Genomic DNA, 13,482 nt, shown 5'->3' on the forward strand with positions numbered 1-13,482 from the left:
TGACAAACAGAAAAACTTGTCTGTCAGACTGTTTACTACGATTCCACCTACTGAAAAAGATTTCATATCTACTTCATAGTAAGTCAAAATCAAGATTTATTCATTATTTTCCCCTCTTTAATCCGCTCCCCCCGCCCCACCTTCCACCCCGCCACCTTCCACCCCTGACCTATGGATGTTGTAGTTTCCCCTTAAGAACTGGATCTCTGAAGGCGGGGTATCTCCTCCCACATGCTCACAGCATGCACCCGGGGGGCCTGGCACACCCAGGGGGTTGGAGGGAAGCTGGAGCACCCAGGGTTTGGTCTGTGGCTCCACCTGGGGCGCGAATCCAGGACCTTCTGTATGTAAAGTGGACATGCTAACCACTACACTATGGAGCCACCCCCAAAGTCAAGATTTCTGACCCCATCCTGGTCTTGGCTGGCTTCTCTGACAACTTCTTAAGTCAGAATCGAAACCTGTGGAGTGCAGCCCAGGCATATGTATGTTTTGGAAAACTCCCTAAAGTGTTCTGCTGTGTGGCCAAGGCTGAAAACCACTGCCTCACACTTACTCTTCTAAAATGAAACAGCAGGTTCTACACAATGATTTTATTTAAAACTAATTTTGATCATTAAAAAGCTTCACAGACACTATAAATAAGGAAAACTTATATATATGTAATACCACAAATAGCATCCATCAAGCAATTCAAAGAGTGTTAAATAAATGCATGTCAGGGGCAAAGCTCTAGGAAGCAAAGTGAAGGATCAATAAACCTATTCAAAAGCTAATTTTAAAAAGTCATACATGTTACGGCCATGCCACCCTGAACAGGCCCAATCCCATTTGATCTTGGAAGCTAAGCAGGGTTGGGCTTGGTTAGTACTTGGATGGGAGACCACCCTGCAAGACTGGGTGCTGTAGATATAAAAATATAAAATAAAATAATAAAAAAATTAAAAAGTCATACATGGTTCTCCCACTTCATACTAGAAATCTTGTTGAACCAATTTTTCTCTCAGAGTTTCAGTCACTGTCTGTGCCCCAAACCACACCCCATGGTGCCCTGTCAATCCTCGGCCTCTCATTACCCATTTCAAAGGGTGAGATTTCAACTATGTAAACTTCAGAACCATCACTGACTGACTCCTCCCTGTGCTTTACATTCTACATCTAGGCATCAAATCTCACCACTACTGAAAGTAATCCTCACTTCTATTTTCTGCATAACTAAATTTTAAGTTAAGATCCTAATAATAGTCAATGTAAACTCCTCAAAGATCTTCCTTCACAGTTATTCCTGCCTCTTAGCAGATGAAATAACGCTTCGAATAGCAGCCAAAGTGACTACTTTCTTTTTGAAACATACTAGGCCCTACCCATCAAACCATGGCAATATAGTACTCCCATACTCTGCATAAAAACGCACTACAGTTGACCCCTGAACAATTCAGGGATTAGGGGAGCCGAGCCCCATGCAGTGGAATATCCCAGTATAACTGAAGTCCACCCTCTGCATACAGGGATTTCCTACTGTGATTAAAAATACATAATAACCTTACCTTCAAGAATATTACCAAAGCTGTTTACTTGGCATTACATTTTCTTTTCTTCTATAGCCTCCCTATAAAAGAATGACTCATTCACACATTGCTCCAAAATTTTGTCTTTTTTTTCATTTCTTGTTTTTTTAAGACTTTTTTTAGAGCAGTTTTAGGTTCACAGCAAAACTGAGGTACAGAGATTACCCATATACTTCCTGCCCCCACAGATGCATAGCCTCCCCATTTTCAACACCCTAGAACATTTGTTACAACTGATAAACCTACATCGACACATCATTATCACCCAGAGCCTGGAATCCGCATTAGAGTTCACTCTTTGGGTTCTATATTCTATGGATTTGAACAAATGTATCCACCATTATAGTATTATCCAGAGTAATTTCACTGCCTTAACAATCCTCTGTGCTCCACCTATTCATCCCTCCCTCTCCCCAACCTCTGACAACTGCTTATCTTTTTACCATCTCCAAATAGTTTTACCTTTTCCAGAATTTCATATAGTTGGAGTTGTACAGTATGTAGCCTGGCTTCTTTCACTCAGTAATATGCATTTACGTTTCCCACAAGTTTTTTCACAGTTTGATAGCTTATTTTGTTTTAGCATTGAATAATATTCTATTGTCTGGATATACTACAATTCATTTATCCATTCACCTACTGAAAGACATCTTGGTCGCTTCCAAGTTTGGACAATTATGAATAAAGCAGCTATAAACATCAGTGAAGCTTATTTTAAACATTTAATGCATCTAATATAAATCTTTATTTGTTATGTTACATTATTACTAAGTTACATGTTAATAGATATTAATTTTCTTCAATTTTTGTGAATGTCTTTGCTAACTACTTCCTGTATCACATGGATCAATAAATATTACTGAAAATAACTGCTTCTAAAACAATTCATATGATTTTCTACTATGAACTAACATCGCCCTTACAATTCATTTTCTTCTAGTAGAATCAGGTCTGACGATTTGGAATTTGAATTTTACAATTTCCCCATCCAAATGGATTTTTAATTTTTTGTTAAAAGCTTTAAAACACTACTTATTTTAGCCAAAAATTTAAAATGGGACATAGCAAAGTTAATGAAAACCAACTAGTAGACCAAAACTAAAATTGTCAGAAATTCCACTGAATGAGCAGTGCTCTGTGACATCTATTAGCAGATTAGAAGAAAGGATAATCAAGAGTAAATAGCCCATTCTATCCTGCAAAAGGCTAGAGAACTGTCATACAAATATGATAGTGAGATTATAAACATGGTTGCTTCCAAAAAAAAAAAAAGAGTCTAAAAATTTGGCCAGTAGAAATTTGGAAAAGGTCAGAATCCTATGATTTGGGGCCTAAACATTATAATAAGCCAGATACCTGCCAGATGTCATATTTAAAAAATTTAGCAATCAGTACAGTAGGGCAATAGAATAGCTTCTGGCTGTTAATACTGGTATTGCATGCACAATGGCTGAACATCAGCAACACTGGAAGTAATGAGAACTCTACTAATTGTGGGAGAACACGGCACCTGAAGAATATGATAACAGTGTACAAAGCACCAGGAAGGTCCACGAAAGAACAACAGACATGCTGGCAAACAGATGTGTAATTCAAAGTCCAAGAACAGGAAATATGTGGTCATGTTTCATCTCACATGGATTAAATCCACCTGGGGAGGTAGGACTGATCACTAAAAAGGTATGCCAGCAGAATTTGATCCGCACATTTTTTGCTTTTGTTCTTGGATGAGAACTTTATTCTCTTGAAGGGCAAAGCAGAGTCCCATATTTGGAGAAAATGGAGTAGCAAACAGTTTGACAAGGCAAGGCTCAGGAAGGAAGAAATACCGATGATTAGAGGTGGAGGCTTTGATATGAGAATAGGTAGCCACCCAGACACTAGCACTGAAGAACAAAATCAGGCCAAATCTTGCACTGAGGTTAGGCTGATGCTGAGTAGCCTGGACTAGTGAGCTAGGGCTTTCACAAACTCCCTATCTTCACATAGGATTAGACCTAGGGCCTGATATAAGACTAAATCTACACACAACTATGACAAAATGTACAAAAGAGGAACGGTCACAATATCAAGGTTTACGGAACAGAGAGTCTGAAACTTACCATAGATATGACACTGACCTTTTTGAATACTCTCAGGCACTTATGATTACTATGACCATCTGTGTTAGATTTTCCTGATTTCATATTTTCTATTTCATTATTACTCTGTCATTATTTTAATATTTACCAATGAAAAATTTTAAAACAAATCATGAAACCAAATACTTAATGAGTCAGATAATCAGCTGTACTTCTCACAATGCAAAATGTTTAGCCTTGAAGATGAAGAGTTTGTCCTTTGTAAATTGAGGTAAATCTAGTTTAGGAGTTAGAATATTTTTCAAAAAATGGATAAAGCAGGCCCATGATTCCTAAATTCAGTGATCTCTGAAGCTAGCAACTCCAAATTCGGGGACCATTACAGAATGCGTACTACCCACTTAACAGCACAGTGCGTAGGCTTCATTGTCCAGGCATCACATCCTAAAGCAGAGAGATTTCTCTGAGGGATGAGAGGGTGAGTATTTTGGCAATAAGCAACAGGTGATTCTTTCCCATTATGACCAACATTAATTCTCAATGGATACATTTCTGAAATTAATGTTAATGAGAACATAAATTACCAAATTCATCTTATAAAAATCTCCTTCAATATCTATATCTAAGTCCAAATCTATTATTCCTACCTCTTACATATTTCCCACATCCATAATTAGATGAGTTAATATTTGTAAAGCACTTAAAAGAGTACCTATCTATCTGGTGGGCATTATACATGTTTGCTAAGTAAAGAAATAACATTTCTTCATTTGTTCAACCTTCGCCTCACATTTGGTCTACTGAAATAGCATCCTAACTCATCTCCCTGCATAGGCTGTACCTCTCTCTCTTCCCCCTTCTTTGTCCCCATCCCATGAAAACTAGAAGTCTGATGAAATCACTCCAACTACTGTCACAAAGTTCATCAATAGTATCTCATTTATTTTAGGTTTAAGACCAAAATCCATAACAAAGTCTTCAAGAAATAGGCTCAACTCCATGTGGTCTAGTACCTTTCCAGCTCATTCCCATACCTTTCTGTTCCAGCCAAAATGGTCATATTTCCTCTAGCCCCCAGCACATGATATACCTTCTGCTCACCCACCCACCCTTCCCCAACTGTTAACTTTCTTCCTTCACACTTTACTGAAGGATCACTAGAGCAGGGAAGACTTTAAATTGAAACATGAAGGATTACTGGAAGTTAGCTAGATAAAGAATTGTGTGTGTGTGTTGCGTTGTGGAGGGATATTCTTTGTGCATTTTAACTTGTCTGAGCCCCAATTTACTCTTCAATAAAAACAGCAGTTTATCAACTGATGGATTAACAAAATGTGGTGTATCCATACAGTGGAATATTATTCAGCCATAAAAAGTAATAAAGTACAGATACATGCTCCAAATGGACAAATCTTGGAAATATGGTGTAGAAGACAGTCAAAAAGAACACCTACAGTATGATTCCATTTATATGAAATGTCCAGAATAGGCAAAACCATAGAGACAGAAAACAGATTAATGGGTATGAGGTTTCTTTTTGGGGAAATGAAAACATTCTACTATTAGAAAGTGGTAATGATTGTGCGACTCTGCAAATACACTAAAAACTACTGAACTGTACACTTCAAAGGGATGAATTTTATGGTATATGAATTATATCACAAAAAGCTATTATTAAAAAAAAACAGCAATAATAGTTTTCCTCAAATTTTCATGAGTGCATGAGGTTTAATAAATAGACATATATATGTGATTGTATGTATACACAAGTATAATATGTACTTATAATACCAGGCCCATAAGTACTTCAATAAATGATAATAAATAAGTATTATTGATCAAATAATTTTAACTGAAATTATTTAAAAGAAAAATTGTTAAAATAAATGCATAATTGTGCTTTTTGCTATTTTTGCAATCCAGGAAAAACATCTCTGAGCATTAAAAATTCTGTTTATGAACTTTTCTCATGGTTTAAAATTTTAAGTAATGTATGCAATTTAGTTTAACAGACTGTATCTTATTCATAGTTTAATTTATAAAACTGTGGTTAATGTAAGTCAATTTATCTCTTCTATGTTATAAAAACTGAATTCTTTAAAACACTAGCTGTCATAAAATTATGGATGCAAAGTCTATAAATTAACGTTTACAAGAGGTATTATATTAATAATAAATGCATCTGTGACCTTAATTAATATTGCAGATACATAACTGGATAGTTCTCAGTACTAAATCTTGCTTTGTCTTATCAATTTTGGGGAACTAGGCCAATCATTTAAATGATAACATTCACCACACAGCTGGTTTAACAGAATGTTCCCGATTCAGTTTTTAAAAGAAGTAATGCCTAAAACTGTTGGCACAGAGACAAAATCCTGAATTTAGGCCATATGAATGTCACTTCATTGTTGTTACTGAAAGAAATAGGCTCAACTATAATCAAACTTCAGCAGCACTGTAACAACATTCTGCCAGCTAAGCAGGCCTGGAAACCCGAGGGCCTCTAGAGATTAATATAAAATGCAACATTTAACATTAATACCCATCATGGCAAATGCATCTTATAAACATGAAACATCATTATATTTAATGAGAAAGAATGATACGTTACTATTAAGTTATGTTCAATAACAAATACATTTTTTTCTTTTGGGGGATATGAGCAACATTTGAAATATATAATTTATTCAGTAGAAAAATTGTTTCCCATATCTTTTTTTTTTTTTTACAAAGGCTATGAATAAATTAGGTTTTTCTCTGTTCTTCCCAAGAAATTTACTAAATAGAATTTAGTGAAATGTGAATTTTTTTGAAATCACTAAGGTATTCCTGCTTCAGGAACAGTTCCCGAGAGACATCACTAGTGTATAATAATCACACAGTATAAGAGGGGTTATAAATTTATCCACCTATCTTCTTTCCTATTATTAATCCATTCCAAAAAAAAAATGACTACATCCCTAAGCTTTATCTTAGTTGCCTGTAATACCACAACTTACCGAAGCATAAATATACAAATAAGAACACCAACACAGTCAATCTATGCCCTCCGAGAGCTTATACTCAAGTAGCGGAGAAAGACATGAACAGGGCAATAAGTGTGTGATGCAATGATGTTTAAAGTGAAGAATACAACAGATGAAGCATTAAATATCTGGATGACTCAAGAAAGGATGGGTCTTCAAAGGTGAACTGGAATTCACTGTGAAGCTAACAGAGGGGTTGGGGCTAGGGGATGCGTTCTAGGTAAAGGTAGCAGCAGATATAAAGACACAGCATGCTCTAGAAACTGGGTAAGTATGGCTAGAGAAGAGAATGACAAAATGAGCAGGAGCTAGACAGATGATGAAGGGCTTCGTCCCACAGGGTAAAGACTATGAAGTAAGAAGAGACCTTCAGAGAGGTAGCTTAGAAGGAACTCTAGGTAGCAATGTGGAAGATGCAAATTGCACAAAAAGGAGCTATGGCAATAATCCAGGTGATAAGAAGAGAGAGGCCTGAACTAAGGCAGGCAGCTGTGGCGACAGGAGGCAGGAGAGATTAAGGACATTTTAGAAGGAAGAATGACAAGTCTTAGTAAATGACTGAAAGGGGTAGGGAGTAGGGTGTAGGGATGAGAGGGCTGTCTGCCCCATCCCTGGTTTCTGGTTCAGGGAGACTGTGGGTGGCAGTACCACCTACCACTGTGGAAAACATCCTATCATTCAAAACCAAACTAAATTAAATTCCTTTCCCTCTAAGTCTTCTCTGCTCCCCATGGTTCAATATGATCCTCTCCATCTCTGTACTCTCTGTTCTTTTGTGTGTAACAGTCATTTGGTAAGTCATAATGCATATGCAACATTTCTCATTTAACTGCCTTCTGTTAACTTTTCATGTATATTTACTCTGACAAAAACTAGTAGCTCCTTATGAACAAAGATTACATTTATTTGTTACAGCACAGGATATGCTCAGTAAACATTGCTTAAGTCAAGTGTTATTATTACAAAAACATTCCTACGAAGAAACAGTTAACTACTGTTCTTTTCTAGGGTCTTTAACATATTTTAATCCTCCCTCTTACTCTATTTTAAATACAATAGGGCTAAATGAAGACAAAAAAGATATCCAAGATGCTGGTGAAATAAAAACATTCTCCCATGTTCCAGAGCTAGGGTAGACATGGTTAGGGCCATACTGAACAATAAGACTTGTAATTTCTTTTCTGTATCAACCTATTGTTTTACAAAGGTGAAAAAGGCCTTCAGAGAGACTTGTACTATGAATGCCCAAGGGCAATGAAATGCCCACAAACTGAATCATTCTATTACTAACAGCTAACAACAAAGACTTTACAAATATGTTTTTGGTATACCCTTGGGTTGAGGGAATGCGATTACATGAGATTTGGCTGTGGCTGGTTACCAGGTTCAGGCAATGACATACAGAAATGTTTAAATGGTCACAAAAGAAAATACCACAAAGTTCACAAGTATCTAAGCAAACTAAGTTTTTACAAGACGAGCTGCTGTGAAATAATCTAGCATACTGTTCCTCTGTAAAAATCCATTAATTATAGCTTCATTCTCACTATAAAACTGTATTACTATTTTTTTTTTTTAAGTACATGGTGAGAGGATGGGGGAAAGAGAGAAAAGGAAGAGGAATGGGGAAAGAAAGACAAATTAGAAACCATACTCAAGTTTATTTTATAAAAATGTATTCTATATTACCCTTTTAAATAGTAAAAATATTTAATTTAAATTAGCCAGTAATTATAATTCTCTCAATATTTTAACTATGTATATTCGCTCAGAAACTTTCTTAGAACTAATATAATTTTCTCTGCCACCTGGCATGACAGCATCTCCATATGGAAGAATCACATACAAATCAAAAATAAAGATTATAAATGCAGCATATTTGGCATAATACAAATCTCCTCAAATTATATTCTACAATGCTTTATCTTAAGAGGTTTTTTCCACCATATCAACTTTGGTCTTTTGTATTATTTGCTTATAAAACAAAATAAATATTTTGGTAAAAAGTTAACTGGAAAAAATTAAACTTAGTGTCTCATATTTTATTCATTAGTTTGTTCAGGCGCTAGCAGCACAGCTGGGAGAAAGAACAACTGGGTTCTAATTCCAGTTCTTTGCTATACCCTATGACCTTGGAAAAGACACATTTTTTTTTTTTTACTTCAAATTTCCTTGGGCAAAACAGATATTATAACCAAACCTTTGCTTGTTTAATTTATTAGTTTAGTATCATATTTATAAGATAATTTTGGCAAAAAAAAAAAAAAGACTTTGGTAATAAATAATTTCTAGAAGTGCTTTGAGATCTTCAGAGAAAAGTATCATTGGAAAATACTGGAAATACTGAACAAAATCATTATTTCTGTCAAATCCACATATTAGGAAGGGAGTTATAGATAAGATACGAGCCCCATGACATTAGTTTTATTGGATTATTTGAACTGTGAAATATAACATCCTGAATGTTCTTTATCAGAAAATTTAATACATATGAAAATTACTCATTGTAACTTCAATTACAGGAATACAAGAAAGTTATGATCATTATACTAAATCGTCTGTTGCCTTAAGATTGCTGATGCTGCTTCTAACAAACATTTTGTGCTAACAGAACTGTGGAATAGTACTGGTATTCCATAACCCTGCAGATATCAGAGTCTATGTGTCATCATTTTCCCCCATTTTTGACCAACTGAGAGAAAGTTTGCCAGAATGATACAAATTAACAAGAAAGCCAAGGCTTGTTGAAGAATATTTAACTACCAATATTATAACTGCCCAGGGTATGCACGTCTAGATTTTCTATTTTACTGATTACCATTCAAGAAAATATTCCTCGATGTGGGCTGGTTGAAAGAATCAGCATGCAAGGAATGGCACTGATCATACCTCAGCGCTTCTCCCATTTCGGCATGTATACTTACAGCTGCTGCTCCAGGACTTTAGCAAGGACTTTATGCTAATTTCAAAAAACACAGAATCCTGTAGACTCAACATTGTCTCAACTGGCTGCAGCAGCAGCAGCAGCAGCAGCAGCAGCAGCAGCAGCAGCAGCAACGGATTTGTTGATTTATCTCCCCCAGCTGCTGTCCCTTCTCTTCTCACGGCAGCAGAGTTCTGACCCACAGTGCCTTGGCTTCATTACCATGCAGTCTCACAGTGACGCACAACTATAGTGCAACGCCGCTGAATGCAGATGAACTATCACATTGAATAAAAGCTTATAAGTTTATTATAAGTGCCTTGAAGGACATCCTCACCTTTCTTTATGTAGACATACACGTGGCCGCAATGATCTCTGTTTATGTTCCTGTTACCAGTTTTGATGAGCTGTGTCTCCAGCAGCTTTCAGGGGACTCACTACTGCAAGTAAACAGACAAGGGTAGAGCTCTATCCTTGGATGTCAACTTTTCTTACTACCTCAGGGCCTTAGAAATAAAAAATTAATTTAGATCTAGCATGAGCTCTTTAAATCTCTTCCTGTAACAGCTGACCCAAAAAAAAAAAAAAAAAAAAAAGATCGGTAGTATTTATCGCACTCTGCTACCAGTTTTCTTGAGGTGATTTTAATAGTAAATTCTCTCCACCCCTCTACACACCCAGGCAGTGACTTCCTCAGCAAGCTTGTGATGATGCAGAGTCCACCACCTCACTTAACCCACCGGAGAAAATGCTGGCTAATGGAATGAAAAGATGATGTAATGAACACCACGGCTGAGCCCTCTAAAACTGCTCATCTCAGGACAAAGTTTCCTCTGCTGCAAGCAACTTATTCAAAAGAGAGAACTCTACTACAATAACAGGATTATATTAAAACATAGTCTTCTATTAATATAGCACAAAATTCCCGTGAGAATCTTATAGTCACAGTATCAATGAATAGCAAGAAATCCTCTGGTCCAATAAAATGCACATTTTTAAAAACTCCTATAGAAACTGTTTTAAAACTGAAAACTGACACTATTAAAAGCTTAACAGCTCTTCAAATAGCAGAAAAATTTCACAATGAAACCCGACAAATACTGTATGTGAACAGCAGAAGAAAAATATCTTGACTTCATAATTAGTTTACTGTGACTTTGAAGGTGTATAGGCATGTGTTTTTCCATATGTGGCGCACATTTGTGTTGATTCATGTATACTATTGATCTGTGTATACTACTGTATTGTAAAAACCACAAAAATAAGTAAATTCATTGACCAAAATCATAACTGAATAAATTTATTCATAGCCAAATGGCTAGGCACCGTATTAAAAGGTAAAAGAACAGTCTTCCATGCACAAGTATCATACGCTACAGGAAAAAGATAATCATATTCATTAAGACATATTCAGCAATAAGTGTATTGTTGGGAGTGTATTTAAAGCTTGTATTTCTTCATAATAGTCCAAGAAATCTGGAATAAGTCTGAAACAGTCCTACTTCTGAACAGACCCAAAACTTTAAATTCAAACCAGGGCTTCAAAAGCTAATCACACAGAACCCCAATACCAGAACACCATTGTTTGGGCATATCTTGACCAGAGATATCCCAGGATCAGGTAAGAGCAGGGCTTTGCCAGGTCTAGTGGATCTCAAATGCCTCAAGGTGTTAACATGATATAAAGGGCATTCCACGGTTCAAAAACACTACCTACTGCATCCCATTCTTATATAACAGCATTGAAGGTCAACAAACAAAGGCTCTGAGTTGCACACAAACCAATATAATTTTTCTTTTTAATTAAAGTATTCTCCAAAGTGATTTGACATACAATCCTCTTTTCATCAAACAGCTGTTAACAGATTAGGGGAATAAGCTGATCTAGACCCATAAAAACCACACCATTAAATGCCAAGACTCAAATGAATCATGTCAGCAAGCAGACAAGTTAGGAGGCATATGCCCAGATATTTTCCCATATTTTTGCTACCCTTATTGAGCTAATAAGCCTATTAGCCTCACGCAAATCTTTAAAACACCTTAATACTATTTGGCCATAATGTCTCACCAAAGTAATCAAGGTTCATTCCTAGTAAACCTTTATCAACTATAACAAGCAAAACTGTTATACAGAATGTCAGAGTAGGATAACTTTTTTTTGGTGGGGGGAGGGGTAGCTTAAATAATAGATGACAGCCTTGCAAGCTTAAAAAAAGGGATTTTTTTCTGCTTGAGTTTCATTTACATAGATCTAAAAAAATAAGTCAGAACTTAAAAGTTTCTATTATATCTAACCAGTCTGTTACAATGTGTATACAGCCAAAGCAAACCAAGTTTCTTTGTGATACAGAGGTATAAAATTAATTTCAGGGCTTATTTTGCAAATTCCATTTTACATTCACTAAGACTTCCTTGTAGATAAAGGGTGTGTGAAAATGGTGCTCTACATTTATATGGAAAATAATTCAATGGGCTCATGTGGCAGAGCCTAGGCTCTGAACTTTATTCTGAAATGTAAAGAATAAGTAATGATACTATTCCAACTATTAATCACAACCTTAACAAACGGTTAATGGAAAAGTAGTTCCTTTCTAACCCTTACCAGACTTTTAAACCCTTACTAAACTTTCATCACCCAAATCGCTAAAGTACTAACCAGAAGAACTACATACACACCCAACAAAATCCTTTTTAGAAGACCGGGACGAGTCTCACTCACTATACTTTGAATGCTTTTTCAATCCCTTGATTACTAGTTATATTTTTAAATTACACAAATAATACTCCTAGTATTTTTCAAATGAGTTCTCTATCCTTAACCTATAGATTAATCACAGAAATAAACACATAGCTCAAAGCTTATTTCAAGTTTGCCAAAAGAACAGTCAAAATGTCAGCCTTCTACTTTGTTCTTTCAATAAATTCAGAATTCTCCATGTTGTACATATAAATTTTTGGTCTCATCACCATAAAAAGACAGGCGCAGAAATTATTGCTTAATGCCATATCTTTGGCAAAGTAGAAAAATCTACTTTGGATAATTTCCTTCAACTATACCCCTCTTTACCTTTTAGATTATTATATATTAAAGATCGCTTTTTAAATAAGATTTAGATATTTTTAAGACAGTCACAATTTCAGTATTATCAGCCTTTCTTGAGCTCCTCTTAGCATGGGCCAGATACTGTACAGCACTTGGTACACAAAAGATGACTGCGGCAGCTCTCTTGCCCTCAAGGAGTTAGAAAGTAGGTTTCTCTCCTTCCTTTAATCAATTTCCATTTAATTCTATGCCCTTTCACTGGCATTTTAAGGATTTATGGAATAGTTATTTCCTTTACGTTTCTAAGTAGATGGTAGACAGAGGTACATTCTAATACTTTAAAAGAATGTATACCAGGAAAAATTCTCACTAAATCCTTAAAAAAAAAAAAAATTGCCCTTTAGATATAGGATCCAAACATATTGCTCCTCAACATAAAACAAAATTTAGATTTAACTAAAAATATCACACAGTACAAGTCATTGGAATTTAATGTTCTAACTACTCAAAGGAAATAAGTCTTTAATTATTAACATTCTTAGGAGAGCAAATATATGGATTACTCCTCATATTAACACCTTTTTAAATATCTCAGAAATGATTGAACTGGTATCCAGAACAACCATAATATAGAAAAAAGAGAAACTTGGCAAGTTTTTCCATACAAAATGTCAAACATCTTATCGCTCCTAGAGCCTTCAATAGCCCCCACAGATTTCAGACTCTTCCAAGTCCTCAATTTCTCTGGAGTTTAGAAAAGAGATTGAAAGGTTTTAGAAATGGAAGAAAAGATGCCCTCAGGTCTATTAGGTAATTAACACAACACATGAAATAC

At 35.7% G+C, this 13,482-nt stretch overlaps 1 protein-coding gene and 1 pseudogene across 12 annotated transcripts in view; one reads left to right on the forward strand and one right to left on the reverse strand.

Moving 5' to 3' along the window:
* The window catches only part of FRYL (FRY like transcription coactivator), a 272,059-nt gene that overhangs the window by 146,801 nt on the left and 111,776 nt on the right, over positions 1-13,482 (reverse strand). The window contains exon 4 of one of the 12 annotated variants that reach the window (XM_025040242.1): positions 9,939-10,041. The exons of 10 other annotated variants lie outside the window; for them this stretch is intronic. The gene's annotated coding sequence lies outside the window, so the exon portion shown is untranslated. Of the gene's footprint in view, positions 1-1,547; positions 1,567-9,938; positions 10,042-13,482 lie in introns of those variants that run through there. One more of the 12 variants, XM_025040243.1, reaches the window with a different exon arrangement.
* On the forward strand, positions 794-912 carry LOC112471524 (annotated as a pseudogene).

Source organism: Pteropus alecto, unplaced genomic scaffold (assembly GCF_000325575.1).
Source record: "Pteropus alecto unplaced genomic scaffold, ASM32557v1 scaffold57, whole genome shotgun sequence".
Taxonomy (NCBI): Eukaryota; Metazoa; Chordata; class Mammalia; order Chiroptera; family Pteropodidae; genus Pteropus; species Pteropus alecto.